At 48.1% G+C, this 16,761-nt stretch overlaps 1 long non-coding RNA gene across 1 annotated transcript in view; it reads right to left on the bottom strand.

Annotated features, from left to right (window-relative positions):
- LOC122542657 overlaps positions 1-3,096 on the bottom strand; it is a 7,286-nt gene extending 4,190 nt beyond the window's left edge. Inside the window, exons 1-2 of the long non-coding RNA XR_006309850.1 lie at positions 2,982-3,096; positions 1,365-1,465 (exon numbers count right to left, since the gene is read on the bottom strand). This is a non-coding gene — a long non-coding RNA (uncharacterized LOC122542657). The remainder of the gene's footprint in view (positions 1-1,364; positions 1,466-2,981) is intronic.
- Positions 3,097-16,761: the final 13,665 nt, after the last annotated feature.

Here is a 16,761-nt window from a genome sequence, read left to right as displayed (position 1 = left end):
TGTCACCATCTATTTCCCTACAGTCTATATCTTCCACATCCTTTTCCACAGTAAATACTGATGCAAAATATTCATTTAGTATCTCCCCGATTTTCTGTGGCTCCACACAAAGGCTGCCTTGCTGATCTTTGAGGGGCCCTATTCTCTCCCTAGTTACCCTTTTGTCCTTAAAGTACTTATAAAAACCCATTGGATTATCCTTAACCCTATTTACCAATGTCCCCTTTTTGCCCTCCTGATTTCCCTCTTAAGTATACTCCTACTTCCTTTATACTCTTCTAAGGATTCACGCGATCTATCCTGTCTATACCTGACATATGCTTCCTTCTTTTTCATAACCAAACCCTCAATGTCTCTCGTCATCCAGCATTTCCTACACCTTCCAGCCTTTCCTTTCACCCTGACAGGAATACATTGTCTCTGGACTCTCGTTATCTCATTTCTGAAGGCTTTCCATTTTCCAACCATCCCTTTACCTACGAACATCTGCCCCCCAATCAGCTTTTGAAAATTCTTGCCTAATACCATCAAAGTTAGCCTTCCTCCAATTTAGAACTCCAACTTTTAGATCTGGTCTATCCTTTTCCATCACTATTTTAAGACTAATATAATTATGGTCACTGGCTCCAAAGTGCTCCCCCACTGACACCTCATTACCTTATTTCTTCCTGTATCTGCTGCTGTAGAAATTCTTTCTCTCCAAAGACACTTGCTCCTAGCCAGAGGACATGAAGGGATCTCCAAAGAAAACTGTCTTCATATCTATTTTTTCATATTTAAATCCTGTTACTTTTAAAATTAGTCAGATTTGGTGGACCTATTTCCAGAAGCTTCCAAAACCCCTTGTATTGTATCAATAATCAAGCTAAAGCTGACCCAAAGGCTTTTGAGAGAGACTGTCTGTCTCCAACTTGCACTGGACAACGGTAAATCTCAAAATCTATTATGCTAAAATAGGCGCTAATGGTTTCATAATTACAACTTCACCTCTCAGTGCAAACTCTGTTGGGGTAGGTAAAGCTACACTGTTAGCTCAGCAGATTTCCAATTAGTCTGCCTGAGATGTGGGCCATTGGCACCCTAAATGCCTGTTCTGATCACACACTTAAATGGTAACCTGCTGAAGAGCTTAAATATACAATTCTAGGATTCTAGTTGAGTTGCTGTTTGACCTCCAGAGGATGAAGTCACATGACACCAGGTTATAGTCCAACAGGCTTGTTTGAAATCACAAGCTTTTGGAACGCTGCTCCTTCTGACTTTGTCCACCTAACTCCTGTGCCAAACAACAGAGTGTTGAGTCTAATATAATGAGGATGCATATGTATTGAGGTAATGACATATATCAAGATTTAAACCTGCACCTCCACATCATGTCCTCCAGGGGGAGTGTGAGGCTCTGGGCTGAGGTGGCTTTGTGACCTCAGAATCTCCATCTCTCTCTCTCTCTCTCCAAGTTGCTTGCCTGTTAGAAAGGAAACGATGGGTTCAGCTCACTGACAAAACTATTATTGACCACTGACCACCAGGAAGCCGTAACTTAGATGAGCTGATTTTGGGCTTGTCATTTATCACCTATTTCCTCCCCTCTCCTATCTTTCTTGCCTTCCTGAGTGTGCGGCTGTGTGACTGGAGTAGCAATATAATTTATTGAATGCTTTGTTACTAAATCCCATCTTGATTTCATCTTGAAGGATTTTGCTGTGAGTTTATTTCAAAAATTGGAATCCGTAAATCAGGGTTTGGCCTACCCCAGTGAGAGATAGGAGCAAGAAGGTAAAGGAGTAAATTAAATAACTAGGGGCTGTCTCAGGTTTAAGAAGGGAAAAGTAGTCATACCTTTAGTTCACCGCTTTGTCTGAGAGGAACCAGTTCTGTGATCCAGCACCCCATCCCTAAAGGTCAAACACTGGTTAGTTGGTGACATGTGTGATTGCTGGGAGAAAATGAGGACTGCATATGCTGGAAAAGCACAGCAGGTCAGGCAGCATCTGAAGAGCAGGAGAGTCAATATTTTGAGCATAAGCTCTTCATCACATACCTGATTGCGGTCTGACTCAGAACAGGTTTGCCTGGGGTGGTAGAGAGGTATTAATCCCAATCCCAGGCCAATCCCATCACTGGTTAATAAAAGCTATGGGATCCTATAGGTTACAAACGTAGAGGTGCAGAGTGCAAAGATCAAAAACTTTGTGAAACACTAGTTCATCCTGCAGTCATCCTGGTTCCCCAGCCCTAGGGGGAGATTGTGTCCAGGTCTGCGACATTGGTCTTTAGGAAGGGTCCTGGGGATCTGTCCCCTTGCCTTGTCCCATACTTGGTGAGAACAGGTTGCTCTCAGGCTGGATGATGACTTATTTCTCATAAACAGCAATTTTTAAAGTTCATTCATGGGATGTGCCAGTTGTTGGCTGGGTCAGCATTCATAGCTCAGAGGGGATTTTAGAATGAGCCATGTTGCTGTGGGTCTGGAGTCATATGTAGGCCAGACCAGGTAAGGACAGTAGTTTCCATCCCTAGAGAACATTAGTGAATTAATGGTTAGCACTTGATAATGGGATAGTTTGGCAAGGCAATGGTTTAGTGGAATTATTGCTAGATTATTAATCTAGAGAGCCAGGTAATGATCTGGGGATACGGGTTTGAATCCCCCTAATTCCAGTGCAATTAAAATCTGGAATTAAGCGTCTAATGACTAAGAAATTGTTGTCAATTGCTGAGAAGCCCATCTGGTTCACTAATGTCTTTCAGGGAAGGAAACTGCCATCCTTACCTGGTCTGGCCTACCTGTGACTCCAGATCCACAGCAATGTGGTTGACTCTACACTGTCCTCTGGGCAATTAGGGATGGGCAATAAATGCTGACCCAGCCAGCGATGCCCTCATCTTGTGATTGAAATTTTAAAAACCAAGAGAGCTGCCTGTGGTTTGCGAAGGGAGTAGCGGAGATTGACTAAAATGGCTAAAGGGAGAGGGATTACCGTGACACAGAGAACATGTAGTAGCTCGGGTCATTCTCCTTAGATCGAGCAAGTGAGGAAGAACGCTGATGGAGATGTTTGCTGATGAAGGGCTTTGAAGTGGGTTTGTTTTCTGTGCCTGGAGGGAACAAGAGGGAAACATGATTCTCTAAAAGTGGTTAAAGTCTGGAATGTTCTACCTGGTAGGGCGATGGAAATGTATCCAATAATAGCTTATAAAATGACAACGGCTTTGGGGAAATATTTGACGGAGAAACAGAGTTGTAGGGAAATGGGGATGGGGCTGAAGAGTGGAAGAAACTGCGCAGCTTTCCTTTTGGAGATTGAATAGGCTGAATGGTTACTCTCTGTGCTGTACTGCTGTGTACCTCCAGCACTTAACATCCAGCTGGGCACCACTGGACACAGTGGACACAATGATTGGGAGCTTTCTCTCCCTTGTGTAGCTTCGGAGGGAGCTAGACCCCTTCCAACACTCTGTCTGTGGTTAGTCACCTTGGGAATGATAGCGTCTCCTTCGCCTGTAATCCCACAAAGTGGTACCACCATTAGACTACAGGGGGAGTCATGGGGCCAGTTTGGGTACAGGGTTATTTTTGAACATTCTTTATGTGAGTGAGTTGATTCAAATCCTCAGCCATGGTTTGGATCACTGAGCATTCGCTGCACCTCAGATAACCTTGGTGGCTTCTAGCTGAACTGTCAGCACATAGCAAGCTGGTGGATGCTGATGGGTGGAAACACAGACAGATTACATAACACAAGCTATAAATATTGAAACAGTTAGACAGATCAGGTTTTTTTTGTCCAATTAAGTGTCATATTTGGGAGCTGGGACTTAGAGGAGGCCCAAGGCAAAGCGCACACAGAGTTCACATTGTTGATTGTACCAGCTGTACTGTCCAGAGTAGCATTAATAGATAGGGATTGTACACTCCATATTTTCTGAATATTTATCTAGCCATTCAACTTATTATCACTCTCAGAATTCAGCTTTTATACAAACATACTGTGGCCCAAGAGCCATTGAAATTGGCCATTTTCAGGCATCCTTCGGGCTAATGTTGTCAACAGTTTCAGAAATATCACTGTGAGAGAGGGGGCCCAAAACTAAAGTTGTTGAGTCATAAAAATGTTATAAAGACAGGGGGGATGGGTTGGAATGAAAGCACGAACTGCCAGACCTACTTCCCAGATCCGTGAGGAGCTAGTTACAGAATTAACAGCTCTGGTCAATGACCTTTCATCAGCAATGGGAAAAATTGGAAAGATTTAAAACAAAAGCAGAGGTTGGGGAAGGGAGGAGGGGCATGAGAAAGGGAGGGAAGGAGAGTGAAGGTTTCTAACATGATAGAGGTGGGAGTTATTACAAACACAGGAGGGATAATGGGACAAGGCAAAGAGAGTAATCAAAGGAAGTAAAGGATGAAAGGAGGTGGTTTGAGGAAGGGTCAGTGAGCTTTGGGCGGCACAGTGACTCAAATGTTAGCATTGCTGCCTCGTGGGACCAGGGTTCGATTCCAGCCTCGGGCGACTGTCTGTGTGAAGTTTGCACATTCTCCCCGTGTCTGTGTGGGTTTCCTCCGGGTGTTCCGGTTTCCTCCAACAATCCAAAGATGTGTAGGTTAGGCTGAATTGGCCATGCTAAATTGCCCGTAGTGTTCAGGGATGTGTAGGTTAGGGTGAATTGGCCATGCTAAATTGCCCCTAGTGTTCAGGGATGTGTAGGTTAGGGTGAATTGGCCATGCTAAATTGCCCGTAATGTTCAGGGCTGTGTAGGTTAGGGTGAATTGGCCATGCTAAATTGCCCGTAGTGTTCAGGGCTGTGTAGGTTAGGTGCATTAGTCAGGGGAAAATGTAGGGGAATGGGTTGGGGTGGGTTACTCTTTGAAGGGTCGGTGTGGTCTTGTTGGGCCAAATCGTCTGTTTCCATACTGTAGGGATTCTATAATGATGTGATTTGAGGCTGTTCTTCCTAGATAGAAGGAGGATAGATAGAGGGTTAGATAATGTGGACAGGGAGAGCCTTTTCCCTCAGGTGGTGCTGGTTAGCATGAAGGGACATAGCTTTAAATTGAGAGGTGATAGATAATAGGACAGATGTCAGAGGTAGTTTCTTTACTCAGAGAGTAGTAAGGGCGTGGAACACACTGCCTGCAACAGTAGTAGACTTGCCAACTTTAAGGGAATTTAAATGGTCATTGGATAGACACATGGGTGAAAGTGGAGTAGTGTAGGCTAAATGGGTTTCTGATTGGTTTCACAGGTCAGCACAACATCGAGGGCCGAAGGGCCTGTGCTGCGCTTTAATGTTCTATGTTCTATGAACCCGATATTGAGTCCTGAAGGCTGCAGGTTCCCCAAACAAAAAATGAGGCGCTATTCTTCCAGCTTGTGCTGAGCTTTGCTGGAACATTGCAGCAAGCCTGAGGTAGAGATGTTGGCCAGGGAACAGAATGGGCCGTTAAAGTGGTAGGCAACTGGAAGCTCAGGGTCTTTTTTGGCAGACAGAACGGAGATGCTCCGCAAGGTTTTTGCCCAGTCTGTGATTCACCTCCGCAGTGTAGAGGAGACCACAGTGAATGCTGTAGATTAGATGGAGTGAAATGCAGGTAAATCGCTGTTGCACCTGGAAGGTGTGTTTAGGGCCCTTGGATACTGGGGAGGGAGGAGGTAAATGAGCAGGTGTTCGGTGGTTGTGTGAAAATGTGCCGGGGGAGGGGGGGGAGGTGAAGGAGGAGGGGACAGAGTGTCCCAGAGGGACAAGGGAGAGAGGGGAATATATGTCTGATGGTGACTTTCTGGTGGAAGTGACAGCTTACAATTCCTTGGATATACAGGTGATGGGTCGGACCCAGCTCAGAGCCCTGTCCATCACTGCATCAGGGAATCCTCGGTTGAGGAGAAAGTTGGACATTTTGGGAGATTAATCTTTAACTGGCGACAATCAGTTCTGAGGAAGGGTCGCTGAACTAGAAGCGTTAACTCTGATTTCTCTCCGCAGATGCTGCCAAACCTGCTGAATTTCTCCAGCTATTTTTGTTCTTAGTTCAGATTTCCAGCACCCATAGTTCTTTGGAGTTTTTTTTTTTGCCCATGTCAAATGAGTTTGACAATAGACTCAATCCTGCTCATAGCCTGTCTGGGCAAATACATCCAAACTGAATTTCCACAATGTGAAAGTATCTGACGCATCATCATGTCTCGATCAGCCAGAGGGAGTACACCAGTCTAATGTTCCCATTCTTTTCCACTTTTATCTGCCTGTTATGTTCAAACTAGGACAGTTACCATCCCCATGTAAATGTTTTGCTTTTGATGTGTTGTATTACCTTCAAACCACTGTACATGACCTGAATGGGGATTATGGAGTATCATTTTGTTACGACACGGGGTAAACTCTCCTGCTTAATTTAAAACCAGCAACACAGAAAAGGTTTATCCTGTGCAGTAACCTATAAAAATTCGAGAGGCCAAAAACTATTTAAAGTAAAAATTAACAACTTTACTTCTTAACGTATAATGGAGAATAATTAATTAACAACTATTTACAACTCCTCTCTAACTTATCTTTTACTTTCCCTTCTATAATACCAGTCTGATAAAGCACCTGATTATGATTTACAAAACAAAATGTTTTATCTCTGTTTTACTCTGTTTTACTCTGTATTCCCGTCTTCATTTCTTCTTTTTGGGGATCCTGTTTCACAGGGTCACTGATCGACAAAGGGACCTTTTAAAAGAGCTATTTTCTGGGCAGTGTGCAGATGTTGTTGGCTTGGAAATTCTTCTCTCAACTGTTCAATTTTCCCCAGTTTTATACCCTCAAAGCATTGGATTGTGTCATTGACTTTTAGGATTGTCAATATACTCAATTCAAACTGGATTGGAGTTTGGTGTTTTTCGGAGTATAATTTAAACTGATTGGCCTAATTCGAATCTGTTTTGTCATTTCCAGGCAATCAAATTAGACTAGATGCAGTGTGGAAACAGGCCCTTCGGCCCAATAAATCCATGCTGACCCTCCGAAGAGCAACCCTTGGATGCTGCCTGACCTGCTGCGCTTTTCCAGCAACACATTTTTCAGCTTTGAATTATAAAACACTAGCAGTTTGGAGAGTAATACACAGATCAATGCTGACTGTTCACTTAAGAAACAAGCACCAATATCAATTTGTTCAGTCTCCATCCGTCCTACCTCACATTCCATGACCATATTCAGACTGACGTCTGCTGAAGGTTTGTAACAGAAATCCCCAGGTTCAGCTACAAACTCTGTGAAGACTCCCAGTTACAAGGTACTGAGTGGGTGAGTGAGAAAGTTAAACCTGAACTAGGAAGCATACAGTTTAATATGAGATTAAGCCCTTCAGACAAGAGAGCTTCCAGCATCAAGTTAACTAATCTCTGCAGGGCCACTGTGGGATAGGATGGGCAGGGCCATTTTAACCTGCTCCAACAGCTTCAAGGGGGAGCAGCTGTTAAACAATCGAGGGAGAGGTCTATAGCTTCTTGTTGAACAGGGAATCTGAGGTTATGGAGAGAGGTGAAATGTGGAATTCAAAATACAAACAGACCAGCCATGATCTTATTGAATGGCAGATCAGGCTCGAGGGGCCGATTGGACTGCTCCTTGGATGTTTCTGTGTAGTTCCACCCTGACCCGTTATCCAGCAGATGCTTCTGAAAGTACACGTATCGGATCACCGAGTGAGGCACTGTCAGAGCTGTCATCTGTCGGATAAGACGTTAAACCATTTACTCTCTTGGGTGGACTTTGAAAATTCAGCAGGTTCAAAATAGAGCAGGCGAACCCCCTATGGTGCCCTGCCCAATCAACAAACAGAGTGTCCAGGTCATTGTTATGTTGTTGTCTATCACAGCCAATAAATTGTGGTCACTGTAGTAATGTAGGAAATGGGCCAGCTGGTTAAAGGACAGAGTGGTGAGCACATGGGACTTGGAGCCTGTTATTACAGGGGGGAGTGTGATCTCTTCTCTCAGGGCTGTACTGGGGAGGGAGGGTAAAAAGTGACCTCAATATTCCTTGTCTGGAGAGGGATAACAGATCAGCATTCTACATTCAAACCAAGAATTTAATTTAAAGGATGTAAGAACCAAGTTTTTATTAACTATTAATGTTACCAAGTGTCCTTTTAGCCAACTAAATGTTTTTGAAGGGTGGTCACTGTTGTACAGTCAGAAATGTAGCAGCCCTTTTATGCACAGCAAGCTCCCACAGACAGCAGAGTGACAATGACCAGACGATCAGTTGCCTTTTGGTAATTGAAGGGTATATGTTGGCCTGACCACAGGGGAAACCTTCTCTTCTTCAAATCAGTTCCCCCGGACCGTGCATTGAATTGAATTGAATTAGCTTTATTGTCACATTTACTCACTGAGTACAGTGAGAACTTGATAAATCGCCACTTACAGCACCATCTCAGGTACAAAGGAAGCCAGGTACAATCCTCAGTTTACACAACAGGGAACTAAAGGAGAAAAGGTAACATTGCAGCAATATGCAGTATAAACACAGCTCAGAGAAACAAGAATCATAGTTACAAACATCGCAGTCTCTCTCCAAAGACTCTCCACAGCAGACCAGGGCAGGGGGTCACCACTTGGTCTGACCATTGGCTGTGTCACACTCTCCCCTGGGTCCTTGCTCCCTGGAGTCCCTGCTCCGGGTCCTTCCTCCCTGGTGTCCCCACTCCGGGTCCCTGCTCACTGGTGTCCCCACTCCGGGCCCCTGCTTCCTGGTGTCCCCACTCCGGGCCCCTGCTCCCTGGTGTCCCCACTCCGGATCACTGCCCCCTGGTGTCCCCACTCCGGGCCCTTGCTCCCTGGTGTCCCCACTCCGGGTCACTGCTCCCTGGTGTCCCCACTCCAGGTCACTGCTCCCTGGTGTCCCCACTCCGGGCCCCTGCTCCCTGGTGTCCCCACTCCGGGCCCCTGCTCCCTGGTGTCCCCACACCGGGTCCCTACTCCCTGGTGTCCCCACTCCGGGCCCCTGCTCCCTGGTGTCCCCACTCCGGGCCCCTGCTCCCTAGTGTCCCCACTCCGGGCCCCTGCTCCCTGGTGTCCCCACTCCGGGCCCCTGCTCCCTAGTGTCCCCACTCCGGGCCCCTGCTCCCTGGTGTCCCCACTCCGGGCACTTGCTCCCTAGTGTCCCCACTCCGGGTCACTTCTCCCAGGTGACCCCACTCCGGGTCCCTGTTCCATCGTGTCCCCACTCTGGGCCCCTGTTCCTCGTGTCCCCACTCCGGGTCACTGCTCCCTGGTGTCCCCACTCCGGGTCCCTGCTCCCTGGTGTCCCCACTCTGGGCCCCTGTTCCCTCGTGTCCCCACTCCGGGTCACTGCTCCCTGGTGTTCCCACTCCGGATCACTGCTCCCTGGTGTCCCCACTCCGGGTCACTGCTCCCTGGTGTCCCCACTCCGGCTCACTGCTCCCTGGTGTCCCCACTCCGGGTCCCTACTCCCTGCTGTCCCCACTCCGGGCCCCTGCTCCCTGGTGACCCCACTCCGGGTCCCTACTCCCTGGTGTCCCCACTCCAGGTCACTGCTCCCAGGTGTCCCCACTCCGGGTCCCTACTCCCTGGTGTCCCCACTCCGGGTCACTGCTCCCTGGTGTCCCCACTCCGGCTCACTGCTCCCTGGTGTCCCCACTCCGGGTCCCTACTCCCTGCTGTCCCCACTCCGGGCCCCTGCTCCCTGGTGACCCCACTCCGGGTCCCTACTCCCTGGTGTCCCCACTCCGGGTCACTGCTCCCAGGTGTCCCCACACCGGGCCCCTGCTCCCTAGTGTCCCCACTCCGGGCCCCTGCTCCCTGGTGTCCCCACTCTGGGTCCCTGTTCCCTAGTGTCCCCACTCCGGGCCCCTGTTCCCTCGTGTCCCCACTCCGGGTCCCTGTTCCCTCGTGTCCCCACACCGGGCCCCTGCTCCCTAGTGTCCCCACTCCGGGCCCCTGCTCCCTAGTGTCCCCACTCCGGGTCCCTGTTCCCTCGTGTCCCCACTCCGGGTCCCTGTTCCCTCGTGTCCCCACTCCGGGTCACTGCTCCCTGGTGTTCCCACTCCGGATCACTGCCCCCTGGTGTTCCCACTCCGGGTCACTGCTCCCTGGTGTCCCCACTCCGGGTCCCTGCTCCCTGCTGTCCCCACTCCGGGCCCCTGCTCCCTGGTGTCCCCACTCCGGGCCCCTGCTCCCTGGTGTCCCCACTCTGGGTCACTGCTCCCAGGTGACCCCACTCCGGGTCACTGCTCCCTGGTCTCCCCACTCTGGGTCACTCCTGGTGTCCCCACTCTGGGTCACTGCTCCCAGGTGTCCCCACTCCGGGACACTGCTCCCTAGTGTCCCCACTCTGGGTCACTGCTCCCAGGTGTCCCCACTCCGGGTCACTGCTCCCAGGTGTCCCCACTCCGGGTCACTGCTCCCTGGTGTCCCCACTCTGGGTCACTGTTCCCAGGTGTCCCCACTCCGGGCCCCTGCTCCCTGGTGTCCCCACTCCGGGCCCCTGCTCCCTGGTGTCCCCACTCTGGGTCACTGCTCCCAGGTGACCCCACTCCGGGTCACTGCTCCCTGGTGTCCCCACTCTGGGTCACTGTTCCCAGGTGTCCCCACTCCGGGCCCCTGCTCCCTGGTGTCCCCACTCCGGGTCCCTGCTCCCTGGTGTCCCCACTCTGGGTCACTGCACCCAGGTGTCCCCACTCCGGGTCACTGCTCCCTAGTGTCCCCACTCTGGGTCACTGCTCCCTGGTGTCCCCACTCCGGGTCCCTGCTCCCTGGTGTCCCCTCTCCAGGGCCCTGCCTCCTGGTGTCCCCACTCCGGTCCCTGCCCCCTGGTGTCCCCTCTCCAGGGCCCTGCCCCCTGGTGTCCCCACTCCGGGTCACTGCTCCCTCGTGTCCCCGCTGCCAACTCCTCTTTAGACGCCCGGAGTTCGAGGCTGAGAAAAAGGAGGAGAGAATGTCAAAGAGAATGATAATGAAGAAACCGAATGGATGGAGCTGAGGATCTCCTGCTCGAGTGCCCTTCCTCACCACCATCTTACTGCCCACCAACAGCAAGGGCAGCTGCCACCTCTGTTTAACCTTTCTCTCCAGAAAGCCTGTCCCCAAGACAATGCAGCACTCTTGCAATACTGCACCGGAGGGTGAGCTGAGGTTGTGAGCTCAAGCCTCTATTGTGAGAGGGCAGCAGGATCACACTATCCTGGTTTGTATAATCCAATCTCCGGTCCCTGCGATCATTCCCCTGAGCTGGTGTATGCTCCGTGACATGATAATGGTTCAATCTCATTCCATCAACGTTCAGGAGCTGGGCTGTGGCTCTCTGAATGATTGTGTTGGGGAAGCTCAGGGAGGTGCTGAGGTTTGTCATGTTCATCCTGTAAAGCTGATTATTGAACACCTTGCTACTAGAACTTTCTCAATGTTCTGAAGTGGTGCAGAGTCAGAGTCTATTCGAGCTGATACTGCTGTAGAGATAGCTGCCTTGGGGGACAGTCTCCCAGCTGTAACTGACCCAAATTGGAAGCAGTGGCTATTAGCAGCCTAACTACAGAGGGAGACTATCCCCCAAGGCAGCTATGTCTACAGCAGTATCAGCTCTGGTAGACTCTGGCTCTGTCTATTCACACAAACCCAGGGAGAAGTGTACCTTCTAAACATGATGCTGCCCTCACCCAGATTTACACACAGCACTGAGGAAAAGTCACACCAGACTCGAAACATTAACTCTGTTTCTATCTCCACACAAGCTGCTGGACCTGTTGAGTTCCTCCAGCACTTTCTGTTAGTATTTCTACACGCTGGCAGCTGGCTAATGGTAATATGAAGCTGGCGATCCAGCTAATTACCCTCGTTGATACTCTGTGGTGCAGCCTCATTGAGGCCAAGTACAGGGAGAGGGTACAGAAGCCTGAATACATGCACCAGCCGGTTTCGAAACAGTGTCTACCCTAGTGTTGTTAGAATATTGAATGGACTCACAAACTCTTAACATTTGCCTGTACCTGTGTTTTTGTTTTTACCGCTGTTTACCTATTATTTACTATCTATGCTACTTAACTCTGTGATCTACCTGTATTGCTCACAAAGGGCAATACAGGCAGATCACTCTGCCTCGGTACACGTGACAATAAATTCAATTCAATTCACCTGCAGACTGGGCTCAGACTAACCTGGATTCTATCGCTATAGAGTTCCAGGTCCTTCAACTCTGTCTGATTGAGTTCCAAGAGGTTATCCAACAAGATGTTGCGATGTATTGACTCAGTAATATTTTCGTGCTTTGATCATTAGATTTCTTGGAATAACGAAGAGACAACCTGTTTCCAACAAGCAGTGTGTTCATCCCAATGGTGGTAGTTGCCATGGCAACTGGAGATTTCCATCCTTTCTGAGAAGGTGGGTTTCCAAGAGATGGTCAATCCTAACCAGCCTGTTCTGGGATGTAATTGTTGAGCAGCTGGGGTTGAGACCAGCTCTGTTGGCTCAGAGGTAGGGGCACTACCACTGCACCACAACAGCCCTGAGCTTCAGGAGGGCAAAAGGCTTTGTCTCTAGATCAATCTGCTACTTAATCCCATCTCATTCCTCCCAAGCTGCCTTGATGATAAACCACCTCAGGAGCTCTGTAACCCCCTCCCTCATCCCATCTCCTAGTTTCTGCAAAGTGTCTGTCTGTTTCCGGGACGTGTGCAATCTTGTTACACGAACAAACTGCATTTACATCCACACAGGGCGACAGCAAGTCCACAGCGCGAGAACAGGTTTTGGGTCTTTACATCAAGGGGTCGGTTTACTTACTGTAACCCAGCTCGAATCTTAACTGCAGATGTTACAGTGACCCTGAAACCTTGGTACCCTCTTTTCTTTCACCCACAGCCAGACTTTGTTCACACAGAGACTTGGTTCCGTTGTTAAGATTGCAGGAAGATATGTGCGCTGGGATACTTGACTACGACCACCTTAAAACCATATATTTAAAATATTCCACCAGCGACACTGTCCCCATTCCCTTTCACTCCCTTTCAGCTCAGGAGATGATGCCTCTTCCGCTGGGAGGCTTAATCCATGAAATACTGACTTTAAAAAAATTGGCAGCACTCATTGTCAAGGTGGTATGTGTGTAGCTGGCTCTGTGAATAAGAGGTTAGTTAGTACAGCTGGCTAGTATATAATGCAGAATGATCGTAGCAGCATGGGTTCAATCCCCATTCTGTCTGTGGGTGTTCAGGAGACTCCTTGTCCCATCTTAGCTGTGGGGTAGTATTCCTCAAGAGACAGCAGCCCTATTGGCTGCGAGGGCTGTAGAGACTTTACCTTTGTCCCTGTATCAGGAAGAGGTGGAGCCTGATACAATTACATTTAATGGCATCTGGATGGGTATACGAATAGGAAGAGGTTAGAGGGATATGGGGCCAAATGTTGGAAAATGGGACTAGATTAAGTTGGGATATTGAGTGGGCATGGACGAGTTGGACTGAATGGTCTGTTTCTGTGCTGTATATCTTTATGACCCTATGTTGTAACCATTGTGTCTCACTGAGCGAGAGAGAGAGAGCAATGCTCCCTCACAGACTGTGACTGATTACTGGACCACAAGGAGAGCTGACCAATGAAGGGAGAATAAATCAAAGCCAATGGATTCTAGAACTTTCTGCAGCGCGGTCATATCTTGGGGTATCAATGGTTTAGAGTCAGAGTGAGAGTCACAGGAAACAGTTTCCCTATAGCAAACAGTCTCCAGGATCTATTTGAAATAAGATTCCATTAACGACAACAAACAGAACTTGTGAATGAACTTCCAGCAATTCTTCAAACTGGAGGACCTCTTCAGTGAAATCTAACAAGTGGAAGATAACTACACAATAAAAATTACCCCCAAAAAATCCAATGGGAAATTCAGGAGACACTGCTTTGCCCAGAGACTAATGAGAATGGGGATCTGACTCCCAGAGTGAGTAACAATTGTATTTTGAGAATTGCAAGGAGGAAGACAGCAATAAAAGAGTTAAAAATCGGAAGCTCTCTCTTTTAAATCTAATCTCAGTCCTCTCTCCACCCCCCCACACAAGGACAGATTTTCTGAAATCTCTGCACAGACTGATTTCTCTACTGCAGCCTTCACTGAATCTGACCCATTAGTGCCATTAGTCTTTAAACCTCCTTCCCTCAGGGGTCAGTTACCCCAGCTGGCTGGACAGCTGGTTTGCAACGCAGAGTGATATGAAGAGTATCAGTTCAATTCCCACAGTGGCTGAGGTTACAATGGAGGATTCCCCTTACCTGAGGGGCAGTGACCACCATCAGTTGTATTTCTCTGTAATGAGAGAACAGCCCTATCAGCTGGTAGGACTGTAGTGACTTCACCGTTGCCCTGGATCAGGAAACATTTTTTCTCACAAAGGGGTCTGGGAAATCTGGAACCTTCACCTCGAAAAGGAATATAGATGCTGCAGAATTCAGTTGTGGTGTTCAAGACTGAGATTGTTTCAGGGTTTTATTGGGTTGAAATGTCAGGGACACAGAATAAATGTGGGCAAATGGAGTTAAGTGTCAGGTCAGCAATGAGATGCTTTGTTTCTGATTGGCTTGGATCTACTAGATTCCTCTCTCTGGTGACTATCCTATGGTGCTTGCTAAGATAGCTGGGGTCAATATGTCTTTGAGTAAAGGTGGAGAGAGTCCTTTCAATAGACAAGGGGGAGGGAAATAATTGTTACATTAAGAGTCTGGGATTCTTAATGATGGCAACCAATGGGCAGAGATCATGAGCTCCATCAACATTGATGCTGAAACACTTTGTTGAATAGAAGCCGCTGGATAAGGGAAGGTCTATCAAATACACCTCACGTTATCCTGGTAATTGTGTGATCCTTGATAATGGGAACTCTTCAATAATGCCAAGCAACATTCTGTGTGGAGTTTGCACATTCTCCCTGTGTCTACATGGGTTTCCTCCCACAGTCCAAAGATATGCAGCTTAGGTGGGTTAGCCATGGGAAACTCAGGGTTACAGGGATAGAGGGGGGAAGGGGTGGAGGGGTGGATATGAGTGGGATGTTCTTCAGAGGGTTAGTACAAACCTGATGGGCCGAATGACTCTTTCTGCACTGTGGGAACTCTATAATTCTGTCTGAACAATAGACTGCAACAAGAGGTGAGGAAAGGCCCCAGTGGTGCAGAATTTTGGGAAGAATAGACCCCAAACCAATGACTCACAACCCCGTACCCTGTTACATAGCTCACTCCTGCGTGTGTAAACACTCCCAGCTACTTCTGTTCTCCATCATGGGGAGTGGAATGGAGCATGAGGGGGACGATGTATGAATGACAGACAGCCATGTTTGTGAACTCTGACCTTTCCCTTGAGAGAGAACAAACAAGTGGGCCCCATCACCATTGTCCGCCGAGACTGTGGCTCCAAGATGTTGCTGCCTTTGACATGGGACTGGGAGTTTTCATGAGGATTGCTCTCCTCTAGGAGCTGGTGCATCAGTGTATAACTCCCGCAATAAACTTGTTATTGGAACTGCAGCCTCTTACAGCCCTTGTGCCTGATCGGAGCTCTCCCGTAGCAATTCATTGGCCCTTCATTAGAATGTGAATGGGTGGCACCACCCCCAGCGCCAACCATTCTTCCAGACTGAAGTAATCTGTTCTGCTCGACTGAGGGAGATTGTTAGCATCGTTCGTTCTGTGCCCTCAGACAGAGCCTCCTTCCTTTCACTAAGTTAGCTCCCTCACTGCAGCACAATGCCTGTTTTCTTCAGCAGGCCTATTGTTGGGAATGAATGACAATCCTGTCCCCTCTCCGCGTGTGTTTAAAAAAATCTCTATGAGTCATCGCATGATGTAATTGGTAGACCATTCAGTGATGGCCAGCACTGTCTCCAACTGAAGCTCCTCAGAAAACTTTCTCCTGGCCAGCCAACAGCCAGACACACACCTCCCCAACATCCCCCCCTCCCCCACTCTTCACTGAGGGAGATTATACCATTGTCATCTGGAATGAATATTAGTTTGTTGGAAGTGCAGTCAGAGCCTGTGACTGAGCAAACATTTTGGGGATGTTTGTCTCCTTTCCTGTTATAACATTAAGCTGTTTGTACAGAGTGGAGATGGAATAATAAGCCTCATCTGATGCACCACAAAAGACGACAGTATTTCTCTAATACGGCAAACGGGATGACCGGATCTTCTCCGGTTTCTCTGCAGAGTGTGGGAACTTGTCCAGATCTGTTCTCTTTCCTCCCCCAACTCCTTCCCCACAAACCCATTTTAACCCCTTCATCTCCATCGAGCACTGGAACCTGACAGAAGTCAAAAATCCCACAACACCAGGTTATAGTCTAACAGGTTTATTTGGAAGCACTAGCTTTCTGAGCACTGCTCCTTGTGGAGTATAAGATTGTAAGACACAGAACTTATAGCAAAAGTTTAAGGTGTGATGTAACTGAAATGATGTATTGAAAAAGACCCGGATTGTTTATTAAGTGTCTCATCTTTTAGAATGTCCATGTTGGTTTCAGTCCTTTCATATGTAAATTGCAAAACTTTTTTAAAGTTACATTCTCAAGTGAACTTTAACAATAGGTGCGATGTCGGCCCAGATAATGCATTGAAGGTGTGAGAGGCCCTGTGTGAGGCTGTCTGTGCCCCAATGTTCAGACTGATTCTAATCTAAAAAAACGGATTTACAGAATCTTAACATAGATTCGTGCAGTTTATGAGCAAAATAAAATGTAATTCTGCAAGTACAAATTCACCCCA

Source organism: Chiloscyllium plagiosum, chromosome 40 (genome assembly GCF_004010195.1).
Source record: "Chiloscyllium plagiosum isolate BGI_BamShark_2017 chromosome 40, ASM401019v2, whole genome shotgun sequence".
Classification (NCBI taxonomy): domain Eukaryota; kingdom Metazoa; phylum Chordata; class Chondrichthyes; order Orectolobiformes; family Hemiscylliidae; genus Chiloscyllium; species Chiloscyllium plagiosum.
Note: the sequence above shows the minus strand (reverse complement) of the source record. Positions and strands in the feature narration are given on the sequence as shown.